Below are 10,939 nucleotides of genomic sequence, written 5' to 3' on the forward strand. Positions count from 1 at the left end.
ACGCATGCAAGAAACGAACAATACTGTGCACTGTTCATACCGTTTTTTATTTCTTCTTTTTAATCAATTGAAGAATCAATTAAACTTTTTGAATCGATTAATGAATCGATTCAGCACAGGCACAGTACCTTTTAATCAATTCATTTATAATGTTGAATCGATTCTGCACTTTTTTTTTCTCTGTTGCGATTTTGAATCGATTCAAGCACAGTGTTGAATCGATTCAACACTGTGCTTCGTCAAAATGGCACTGCTCGGGATTTTTTTTATTTCCAATCAATCCGTGAATCGATCCAACAACTATGCGCGATTTTGAATCGATTGGAATACAATTTCAATCGATTCATTCCAATTGAATCGATTGATTAATCGATTCAATTGATGAACAGTATCGTCTTCTTCGCGACAGAAGAAGAAAAACGCGAGCTTTTTCGCATCGATTTCCATGCTTTCAAAGCTATGCATGCTCTGATACCATTGTTGGTAGGTTTGAGAGCATGAAAACTAAAACGAAGCAATTAAAATAATGCGGTAACCACTCACAGTGATCTCCCGAAGAACCGCAACCGAAGACGCAGATCGATGAAGAGATTGCCGCTGTCGGAAGCGCGATCACGGAGTTGTCAGAAAGTGCTTCAAGGTTCACGAGCCAAATCCCAACCTACAGATGTTCTCCCTTTGCTCGCACACGATCACCTCTGCTGCTCCTCTGATAACCTCGATCACTTGCTCGCTCTTCACCTCCCCTTCGGATCTGTGCTTGGACGCACCTTAAATAAGAAGGCTGAGGAAGACGAAGGGGAAAGGACACCCCTTCGTCTCCCTGGCGTTTGCAGCAAACATCAGTTTGCAGCAGCGAAAGGGACGAACCCTTTCGTCTCCAGTAATGCCTAAATGTCCAACAAAAATATCATCATTGTGAGAGTCGATGAGGGAACCAGATCCAACAGTTGTTAGTTGTTGCTCCATTCATCCGACTCCATGTGTTTGTAGGAGAACATCTTGGAGACTGGTTCTGATAACCTCATAACCACTCACTGACTCTCAAAATGCCACGTGTTCCTGGAATATTCGTAGTTACTGTCAGCAAGCCTACATAGGACGTAGGTCTGCCTTGAAGACAAAAAAGGTGAGGTCGATGTGTAGTGACCTTGAGAACAGACAAAGTTAGAATATGAGACCAAGATTGAGACGACGCTAGGATTCAATGCTGAGAGAGAGTGTCGACGATTGGGGCTGAGACAGAGGTGATGTTAGCCATCGAGAGATGAGACTGAGAGGGAGTCTATCGTTGAGATTAAGAGAGAATTTATTATCGAGACTAAGAGGAGTCTATTGCAGAGACTAAGAGGAGTCTATTGTCGAGACTAAGAGAAGTTTATTATCAAGACTGAGAGGGAGTCTAAGATCAAGACTGAAAGGGATTTTATTGTCGAGACTAAGAGGGAATCTATTGTTGAGACTGAGATAGAGTCTGAGATCGAGACTGAGATAATGGGATTTAATGCTGAGAGAGGGTGTCAACGATTGGTGTCGGGTTGCAAGGTTGCTAATAAAGTCTCACATTGAAAATACATGAGAAAGATCATAAATTTATAAGGGAAAGATATCTCCATTAGTATGAGACCTTTTGAGTAGAGCCCAAGCATAGAGATATGAGGGCTTAGACCCAAAATGGATAGTATCATATCATTATGGAGATATCTAAATCCCTCATGGTTCTAACAATTGGTATCAGAGCTTGGACCGCCAGACAGTCTAACTTCCGACTGTACACAAGAGCTATGGTTTAATTGAGTTATGTGAGTTGAATATTAACCTCGAACAAAGGAAGTGAAACCTCCCATGTCTGGATCAAGAGGACCAGACACTAGGCAGGAAGACCTGATGGGTCGAGGATCGGATGTGAGAAGCCTGTAGTACTTCATTTGATGGGGGATTGTTGGGTTCCAAGGTTGCAAACAAAGTTCCATATTGAAAATACATGGGCAAGATCATAAATTTATAAGGGAAAGATATCTCTATTGGTATGAGATCTTTTGAGTAGAGTCCAAGAGCAAAGCCATTAGGGTTTAGGCCCAAAGTGGATAATAATATCATGTCATTATGGAAATATCTAAATCCCTCATGGTCTTAACAGTTAGGCCCAAGACAGAGGTGATGCCAACCATCATGAGCAGAGACTGAGAGGGAGTCCGTTACCGAAATTAAGAGGGAGTCTATTGCCAAGATTGAAAGAGAGTCTGTTGTTGAAACTGAGAAGAAGTCTATCATTGAGACTAAGAGGGAGTCTATTGTTAAGATTGATATGTGTCAGGGTCGGTATTTGAAACTTAGATAAGGTCGGTGGCCTATCCTTTAATTAGACTCAAATGGTAGGCATAAGTGTATTGAGATAGTTCAATCAGGTTTGAGTTCCATTTAAGTAGAGTTAACTTTTCCTTGGGTTAGGTGTGACCTAGTTTGACTTTGACTGATAAATCAACAGGACTCTTGGGACACATAGGGGCTAAAGGAAACTACTGCATCAGAAGCCTCCATTTCAAGTCTAGTCATGTAGTCCTATTGATTAGACTGTGTTGATCATGTCCTTACATCCCTGATAAATAGGGTGGTTGTATATAAACACTTCCACTTGTTGGATATGGTATGCACATTATTACTCTTGGAGTTTTCAGTTCCACATAAATTTTGGGTGGAAGCTTTGTCTACTACTGTTTTTTAATTAATCATCTGTCCTCTCAACAATTGAATTTTCATTCTCCTTACTATCTTTTTGGTATGCACCCTAATTATCACATGATGCACACATTTGGATGTGTTTGTTTTGTTCACTTGTCCTCTCATGAGCATCACAAGTTTACAACTCAATCCGTACGGTGTGCTTTTATGGGTTACAACAATGCTCAAAAGGGTTTTTTGTATTATCATGTTGCTAATCATTTGCATATTTCCAGAAATATGATTTTCTTTGAGCATGAGTATTATTTTTTGCAGCATGTTTCTTCTTCCAATAATGCTCTTCTTCCTAGCTTTGATAATATCTGTCACGCCCTAGAGGAGTCCCTGTCGGTGAAATTTTGACAGCATTTCTCCTATACCGGTGAAATTTTTTGCAGAAATATGATTTCTCCCTGTCACGCCCTAGAGGAATACACAGCCGTCAGGGACTCGCAATCCTCGGCCAACACGGTCAGAACATATACAATAAAATATGTAAACATTCCACGTAGTTTATAATAAATCAGCCTCTGGCTGACTACACAACAAATCATAACCACGCAGTTTAATAAATAACCTACTCCACTACAACAAGGAAAACACAACCCACGACGGAAAACCATCATAGCGGAAAACATGGGCAGGGTACCAAAACCTCGATATAAAATACATGAGTTCAATAACTACACATCACAAGTCTGTAGTTCACAAAATAAGGAAACACAAGTCCGAAATAGGAAAACCGTGTCGACAAGATGTGGGGACTAGCAACTAGAACCTCATGATGAAATTGAAAAGAATATCAGTGAGTTCAAACGATCGAATATTATGACATAATAAGATATATATATATATATATATATATATATATATATATATATATATATATATATATATATATATATATATATATATATATATATATATATATATATATATATATATATATCAATAATGTCGTCAACTCCTAATCTATAACAGGAAGTGCGAAAATTGAATAAGAGGTGAAGCTGTACTCACCAGGACCTCCTATCCGGATATAAGGGTCGTCAGACCAAATGCATCATGTCTCCTGTATGCATGTCAATCATATGCAACCACCAAAATGCAACATACAAAAATACAGTAATCACAAGTAATAAATGCAATCCATGCATATGATACAAATAACATGGTCACCCCTAACACCAGTCAACCACCTCACACGCGATGGTGAGATCAAGTGGGTAGGGATATGACAATTGTGCACTCTGCCATCACTACTCCTGAGTGATCGAGTGAACAGGATGTTATCGGAGTACACCTATCCTCCTACCCTAAATATAGTGGGGGAGTCAAAGCTCTTATCTCCCTATGTCATAGTCAAGAGGAGGGATCTCTATCCGCTACCACGTTACAGTCATCGCTACCCATGAGTGGACCAACGGAGCCCTGACAGAGCAAAAATTACACACACCCTGCCTGATATACCACTAACTCATGAGTGATTTTGTGTGCAGATCATGTAACTGGTGTGTGCTCAACAACAATGGAACCGACAATCGCTCAATATGCAATCATGTTATATGGTGTATGACACTAAGCATGTAACTCCTGAAAATATCAGCCTCCTCATAATATATACCAAAAGGAAAACCGAGTCCATAATAATGATCTAGGTACACATGTCAGATAGTAAACCTAGGTACACATTCCAAGTAATAAATCTAGGTATACATGCCAAGTAATAACACTAGGTACACATGCCAAGTAATAACACTAGGTACGCATGCCAAGTATATCTAGTAGCTAGACCTATATCTGGTAATATATTGTATGTCACTACGTAAATACAATGTAATTACACTACAACAAAAATATTAAAAGACAACGGTTAAAAATCGTTGTCATAGGCCCTTTAAAACCGTTGTAATTAGCAGTATTGTTAAAAGTGGGGGCTACGACAACGATTTTAAACCGTTGTCTTTGAATGAAGAGACAACAGTTTTGCAACGGTTTTAAAACGTTGTCTTTGAATAAAAAGATAACGGTTTAAAACCGTTGTTGTTTAAAGCATTTTTAATAGCACTGCCAGTTACAACCATTTTTGGGACTACGACAACAGTTTTTAACCATTGTCTTTGGGGGTGATAGACAACAACAATGATTTTAAACGGTTGTCTTTTAAATTATTATCTTTTAATACCAATATATCATATTTCAATATAAATATATAATAAAGAATCATAATCACAAAAGAAAGAATATTCTCCACATCAATGTCATTCAAAATGTTACTTATACAAGAATTACAATCACAAAAGAAGAAACATATCTAATATTTAAATAAAATTTATCCCAATACAAATAAACAAATAAACTCCATTTACAACTAATGAACAATAGTCAAAAGACTAGAAACTTATGATGGTGATTCATGCCATGTAGGATTACAAGTAATTATTGTCAACCCCAGCCCCATCACAATCTTCAACTTGTAGAATTTCATTGGACTCCTCTTTCTCACTTGCTGATTCTTCCATGCCAACCTTTTCCAACATTGTTGATCATCAATTCCATAATAAATCCAGTCTTCCCACACCAACTCCATCAAAAAGTCCAATCTTTCCACCCCTTTGATAAGGCACCAGGAGATCTCGACATATAAAAAATGCACATGAATACTCATTTTCATTGAATTAGGAGTCTCCAATACGGAAGCTGAAAAATGCACATATGAAAATGTTCACCCTTATTTTATCTCGTATAACAAAGAGTAGTGTGGTCTTATGAGGACTAAACAGTCTCAGCATCACCTGTCATAAGGTAAACAAAAGGAACTAAGCAAAACTCAAATTAAAAGTATATGTAAAAAAGTTGTTGTAAGATGGGAATAACATTAAGATAATGAAAGATAACCTGGAAGACTGTCTTTAAAAGAGACTTATTTGCCACTTGTTCTCGACCAATATCATGGCACCACCTATATCATAGAGGCAAATGCTCACCCTTGTTCTAGACAAAGGTAGCATTTGACGCATAATGAAAATGAACTTACATGTTTATTAGGACTATATCAAAAACTGCTAAAGAAAAAAGAGCACTCTGCTTCTCAAAGGCAGTATCATTCTGAACAAAGTAGAAACATAACTCAAAGTTGTGTTATCGACAGACTGAGAAATGGAGTAAAAAATCCAATTAAGGTAAACAAAGGAGAGAAAAGGTAAACAACTATAATTGTGAACTTGATTCAACAAGCTTATACTAAGATGTTTTCAAGGTGACTGCTCTACGATTCAAGTCCTCAACATTGCAAATAGAGCTTCTTAATTAACTTGTTAATGAAAACTACATGATTCTTAACCAACTTCATAAAGTATCAAATGGTTGCAATCGTGACAACGAGCTTTCTAAAAGAAAGTCTTGAACAAGTTGAATTTCTCATCACATTGACTAATTTTGTTAAATGTTAGAGGTTTGTAAATAATGAGAATTTTATTTTATATGCCTAAAATCATTCTAAGATAGGGGCACCTCTTAGGCATATCTAGAACTTCAAAAGATAAAATGCTTAATCCTATGCCAAAAGAGACCTATTGTGAGTTCAATAGTTTGGTTGAGAATAATACCTCTCCTCATTCTCGTCCATCAGTACCTTCTAAGCCTATAGCAATTGTACATGGTTCAATCCCAACACAATTTGCTAACCAAATGCCTTTTGTGGTTTGTGATCTAAAATAACTCATATATCAGTAGCACTAAAATTGATAATATATATATACAAGAATTCAAGAACTTGCCTTCCCCTGAAAGCATCCATCTCTCGAAAGTTGGTGTCAAATAAATGGTTTAATAGAGTGCTCTTCCCTATTAACCAAAAAAAAAAAGAAAGAAAATGAAGACCATTCATCAGCAATTACTGAATTTAACAAGTAAAAAAATTATATTGCTGCAAAAACATATCCAAAAGGCAACAAAAATAGGGAAATATATAGATATCTATTTTATAGAAAAAAATTCAAGACTCCCTTAAGACCATATATCTTGTACAAAGGAAGTAAAGATGAAGAACAAAAAAATATTTCCAAATGTTTGAAAGTGAATAGTTCTTTAACAGTAAGCAATCCACAAAAGCAAATGAGTTATTTGCCTATTTCAACCTTGAGAAGCAATTGGAAAAGCAATAGTAACACTGAGGTTAGCGGCATAATTCATATAAATGAATAAAAGCAAAAGTTGAAACTAAAAGGTATTAGTTAGGTAACATGGTCCAACACCGACTCAATCACAGAACTTATAATACAGTATAGTAAAATGGACAATGATAAACAGTGAATACGTAATATATTTCACTACAATTATTCTTGATCATCTTATAGGCAGCCAATTTAACCAAATTAAAATTATTATTTGGAATGAACATATTCAAATATTATTGTCTCCCATATTTATATAATCCAAGACTAAAAAATATAGCAAGAACAACCAATATGAATCAGGAAGACCAATTATGTTCCAGAACTACAATGCATAGAGAAAACAATGTTGGTCATGAATTTAATATCATCACCATATCAAATTTCTTCGAGTACTTATTATTTTTTTCAGAAATAATTCGTAGTCTTGTGAGCATCACTTGCTATTCCAAAACCCAAGCAATCACATAGAAACAAATATGAACAATAATACATATGCACAAGTTAACTTTATTCCCTGTAAAATGTTATGCTACTTATCCCATACTTCCGGATTTATAGGAAACAAAGCAATGATAGAAAAGGTAATTATCTTGATCAATAATATTTCTTTATTGAATTGACTTCATTACACAACAAGGAAGAAGTAATATCTCCAGCTACTCCAGTCTTTATAAGGGTAAAGAATTGAAAAATGTGGTAATCTCTAACTCAAGTTGAATACCTCTGAAGTTCAAAATGTGAGATACCTTATAATAAACATAGCCTTCAAACACATAAAATACAAAAATAGAATTCAAGAAACTCAAAGACATACCACTACTTTGTGGGTCCACGATAGAAACTACAGCATAGGATAATCCATGCTCTGCCAATTTCACTTACTTCATAAAGTGTTCAAGACCTGTGACATTAAATACACCATCTCCGTCAATCAGTTGGATAGAGCAACATTCATTTCCCATTTCTGCTTTAAAAAAAAGAAGAAAACAGTAATTGATGTGAGGTCAAAGACAATCCTTTAACCGACACAATAGACATTTCAATTGAATTATTGCATTATGGAAGTGAAGTAATAATCCTTTAACAGGACAGACATAATAGATTACTCATATCACAAGCCAATGCATATAACTTATCATACAACTATACTTCAACCTGCAAAGAACAAGGAGGAATCCAACCATAGTACACCTAAAGAAAGAACAACTGGTTTTTGAGCAATGCAATGTAGAGATCACAAGAGTACCCAATAGAATTCAGCAAACAATGAATTCATAGAGATAGAACACAAACTGCTTGATGAATTACACATACCTTCATAATCTAACCCTTGCAACAATGTAGTTTAGCTTTATAGATACACAATCAAGAGAAAGAAGAAGCTTACTTCAAAAATAGTTGCATGTCCAGACCAGGGTAACTGATTTCGATGGCAAGGGAATGTCCAAGAGTGGAAAAGATGTTGAGGTAATCAACGAAGAGCCCCAAGATCACGCCGAACCTTGGTTATCCTTTCGTTGCATACTAGTATGCAGGAAACAATTGTCGAGAAACAAAGCCACCATTTTAATCCTAGTAAACATCAAAGTTTACGCCAAAAGATGCAGATTTTAATTTGTTTTTCATCGATTAGGGTACCTCACATTTTAAGTACACCCTGGCCAGAAGGCAACCAAACTCCTCCACAATGATGACGAGTTCGTGTTCGGAGATCTCGACCACAACATCCTCATGAGGAAGCAGGTAAGATGAAACCCTAATGAGTAAGCAAAGGAAAGAGGTGAAGGGAGATGTGAACTTGATGACGATTCCACCAGACAAAAGAGAGAGCGTCGACCATGCCCTAGACGCAGTCAAGCTAGCAAACAAGGTTCGATGAGTCCCCGTCGCTGGCGCGTGTTCCGATGAACAAACTCATCACCTTCCTCCACCTCCTCTCCACTTAACAATTTGTGGAGAGGGGTTCGCCGGAGAGGGGTTGAATTAAGATGCTTAGGATTTCGGTAGTAGGAGCGTGAAGAGATCGTATAGGGAGAGGGAAATAAAAATGGATAAGAAGGGTTCAGGAAGGGTAAGGCCGAAAACACGGAGCCAAAAATTTTTCGGAGAGAGGGAAAAACACCGAAAGAATAAAGTCAAAGACAATAGTTTTAATAAACCGTTGTCTTTGACTATATAAAACAATATAAAAACACAACAATTTGCAAAATTGTTATCATAGCCCCTAAAAAAGTACTTAAAGACAACGGTTTTAGATAACTGTTGTAAAATGCATTGTTAATTTTAAAAAAAAATTGCTCGACGACAACCATTTTCACAAAAACTATTGTCTTTTGTATTTTATGGCAGCTTAAAGACAACGATTTTATCTAAAACTGTTATCTTTTACCAAATTTACAATAGTTTCTTCTAAAACCGTTGTCTTTGTGGTGTTGTCATTTAACATTTTTGTTGTAGTGTAAGAATCAAGAGAACATAAGCAATAATGCAGAACAGACAACAATAAGGGCATACTACAGGTATCAAGTTGTGACATACCAAGGCATATATAAACATAATCATTACTACTAGATATAACATACTATGCATATCAAAATGACAATATCAAAAGAGATAAGTCAAAGATACCCGCCTCAAAAATAGAGATCGTAACTGAAATAAACTTTATGTCGTGATCTTGTCTCAACAGATTCCTATATCAGTGTATTTTATTTTAGCTAAGTTCTTATAAATTAAATAGCTAAATAAAATTCCCAAAACTAGTTAGGAAAACCCTAACCAATATAATCATTAATTATCCTTCTGAATTCATCCATTAATCTGGGTTAACTAAATAAGTCGGATCTATCCCAAAGCTTAGATTAGATCCAACATCTTAACCTCAATATACCAAAACCACGTGACCAACTATCCCTACCCATACTAACATTAATTCGGGTTTAAGCTACAGCAAGAAACAAATTCCTAACTCCTTACCCTCAACCCAAAGCCTCTCCTATTGATCCACAGCCAGGTAGAGCAGCTACCGAAAATTGCTTGCCGGAAGATGTTGCTGTCAAAACTTGTGGCCAACACTACCCAGAAGCCACTGCCAGGACATCCATCACAGTTAAACAATTTTCCTTAATAAGATCAAAACCTAATCTCTAAGAATCTAAAACCCAAACTAGCAGACTTACCCAATCGGTTGTTCCTTCTCCGTCGGTTAGATCTAACGGCTGTTGAGATCAACAAAGAAAAGATCGTCGGTAGTAGCTCGATATCTGACTAGTAGGCTGAAATAACCTTCTAGAAGCTTATCACAACCTACTCCAGCCAATCTAGGGCTCGGATCTCCCTCTCTTGGTCAGAGATGACTGGTGTGGAGTGGCGATTCAGTGAGCTAGGGCACGGATTGGTGGTGTGAGGCGAGGAGAAACTGAGAGCTTCGAAAGAGGAAGGCTTGGAACTGAACGGTGGTCGGCCGAGGAGGCGACGGTGGAGAGATCTCGATCGGCCAGAGGAGTGGAAGAGGGGAATCAAGGCAAAGGTGAGAGGAAGGGGACGACGTAAGGGGAAAGGCTCGAAACTTCCCTTGGCCGATGGATTTTATCAGTGAGGAAGTAGAGGCGTCGCGAGGCGGCGCGAGGGTAGCGCGTCAGTTGGGGAAGATGAAGAGAGTTGGCACGGAGAGGGGAGGAGGCGTCGGTGAGAGCTTAGGGGAAGAAATTGGGATTAAGGCAAGGAAATAAAAATGAGATTTTTATTAACTTAGGTACCTTTAATTAAACCCAATTAATTCCTCAATCAACTCCCACTTATTGGTATTCCAAACAGGCTTTCCCCAAACTCAAAAATTCATCCCTTTAAACTCATCATATGAGTTCCGAAAAATTTCTAGAAAATTCCTAAAAATTTCATTAAGATTATTTGTCAAATAATCTTATTATTTAATTATTATTTGGGTACCATATTTTACAATATCTCTCCACTAATTGAACGTTTTATACCTGAAATTGTATATCGACGACGCTAAACCCCATAGCCACAAATTCTTCCTG

The 10,939-nt window shown here is 37.0% G+C and overlaps 2 long non-coding RNA genes across 6 annotated transcripts; both read right to left on the minus strand.

Annotated features, from left to right (window-relative positions):
• Nucleotides 1-5,106: 5,106 nt before the first annotated feature.
• On the minus strand, nucleotides 5,107-10,628 carry LOC122052529. Of its 5 annotated transcripts, none has more exons than XR_006132046.1 (6): nucleotides 10,079-10,628; nucleotides 9,876-9,987; nucleotides 7,714-7,800; nucleotides 5,620-6,567; nucleotides 5,451-5,516; nucleotides 5,107-5,356 (listed from the first exon to the last, which is right to left on the minus strand). It is a non-coding gene; the product is annotated as an uncharacterized LOC122052529 (long non-coding RNA). The 5 variants fall into 5 exon arrangements; XR_006132045.1 differs by lacking the exon at nucleotides 5,107-5,356 and having other exon boundaries at nucleotides 5,430-5,516; nucleotides 5,620-5,715; nucleotides 6,330-6,567; XR_006132047.1 differs by lacking the exon at nucleotides 5,107-5,356 and having other exon boundaries at nucleotides 5,430-5,516; nucleotides 5,620-5,829; nucleotides 6,330-6,567.
• On the minus strand, nucleotides 8,126-9,869 carry LOC122052530. Its single transcript, XR_006132049.1, has 2 exons — nucleotides 8,538-9,869; nucleotides 8,126-8,423 (listed from the first exon to the last, which is right to left on the minus strand). It is a non-coding gene; the product is annotated as an uncharacterized LOC122052530 (long non-coding RNA).
• Nucleotides 10,629-10,939: the final 311 nt, after the last annotated feature.

This window comes from Zingiber officinale, chromosome 3A (assembly GCF_018446385.1).
Source record: "Zingiber officinale cultivar Zhangliang chromosome 3A, Zo_v1.1, whole genome shotgun sequence".
NCBI classification, from domain to species: Eukaryota; Viridiplantae; Streptophyta; class Magnoliopsida; order Zingiberales; family Zingiberaceae; genus Zingiber; species Zingiber officinale.